Below are 1,543 nucleotides of genomic sequence, written 5' to 3'. Positions count from 1 at the left end.
TATCTCACTCTCGAGAGAGTGAGATACGTAGGCTGCCCTATTTCGGGCTTGGTCCAACCAAATAAAGATTAAAGATTCACCCAGTCAACAAAACTAGGGAAAGATTTAATGTGTTGTTTGAGTCGATTCCAAAAGTTGTAAGTCCCACCCCCACTTCAAGTATCGTTTGAGCCCCTTACCATCTTTTCTAACCTTAACCAAAATCCAAGTTACAACCAAAGAAAGTCCTTCAGATCAATTTTTGATAATGTTAAGGATAAGCATGCAATGGATATAATGATACATTGTGAAGTGCCACTTGTCTCCCTCAGCATAAGAAATCAGGAAAGAAATACAAAAATGAGAGAGTCTTATTAGTGAAAACCCCCGTGGGCATCATAAGGCGAGGGTGAGTTGAGAGAAATGAAAATAAGAGAGTCTTATTGGTGAAAACCCCCGTGGGCATCATAAGGAGATGGTGAGTTGAGAGAAATGAAATGAGAGAGTCTTATTGGTGAAAACCTTTCCAGGCACCATAAGGCGATGGTGAGTAAAGAGAAATAAAAATGAGAGAGTCTTATTGGTGAAAACCCTCACAGGCACCGTAAGGCGATAGAAAGGATTTCAAAATTTACTACCAGTCTTTCCAATTATATAAGGAGAAGCCAAGGAACATCCCAGGAAAGAAATATGATCGTAATTCAACATGAAGCAAAGAAAGTCTATCAACCGACAGGCTATTGGATTCATAGAAGCATTCATATTTGGGAAAAGAGTGCACCTCAGGGGCATGGTAAAATGGAAACCCATTGTTTGAATCAAAACTCATTTACCTCAATCTGGATCCGGGTCAATGATGCGGCAAGACAGGGCAGGTGTTAGCGATTTAGAACAAAGATGAAAGGAACAAGTGCTGGGCAGATACCTGAGAAGCCAAGATCTGCAAGCCACCACTAAGTTTTAACTGACAAATTTTCTTTGTTGAAATAGGGGCAAATTCGCTTCACTTAATTCGGCTATCATTGGAAATGCACATCCGTAGGATTTTACTTTCTGTTCAGGACCCTCCTGAAAAATGAGATTTTACTTTATGATCAGGACCCTCCTGAAAAATGGGATTTTACTTTCTGTTCAGGAACCTCCTGAAAAATTGGATTTTACTTTATGTTCAGGACCCTCCTGAAAAATAGGATTTTACTTTATGTTCAGAACCCTCCTGAAAAATGGGATTTTACTTTATGGTCAGGACCCTCCTGAAACATGGGATTTTACTTTCTGTTCAGGACCCTCCTGAAAATTAGGATTTTACTTTCTATTCGGGACCCTCCTGAAAAATGGGATTTTACTTTCTGTTCGGGACCCTCCTGAAAAATGGAATTTTACTTTATGTTCAGGACCCTCCTGAAAAATGGGATTTAACTTTCTGTTCAGGACCCTCCTGAAAAATGGGATTTTACTTTATGTTCAGGACCCTCTTGAAAAAATGGAATTTTTACTTTATGTTCAGGACCCTCCTGAAAAATTGGATTTTACTTTATGTTCAGGACCCTCCTGAAAAATGGGA

This window comes from Capsicum annuum, chromosome 11 (genome assembly GCF_002878395.1).
Source record: "Capsicum annuum cultivar UCD-10X-F1 chromosome 11, UCD10Xv1.1, whole genome shotgun sequence".
In the NCBI taxonomy this organism is placed as follows: Eukaryota; Viridiplantae; Streptophyta; class Magnoliopsida; order Solanales; family Solanaceae; genus Capsicum; species Capsicum annuum.
This window is presented reverse-complemented; position numbering follows the sequence as displayed.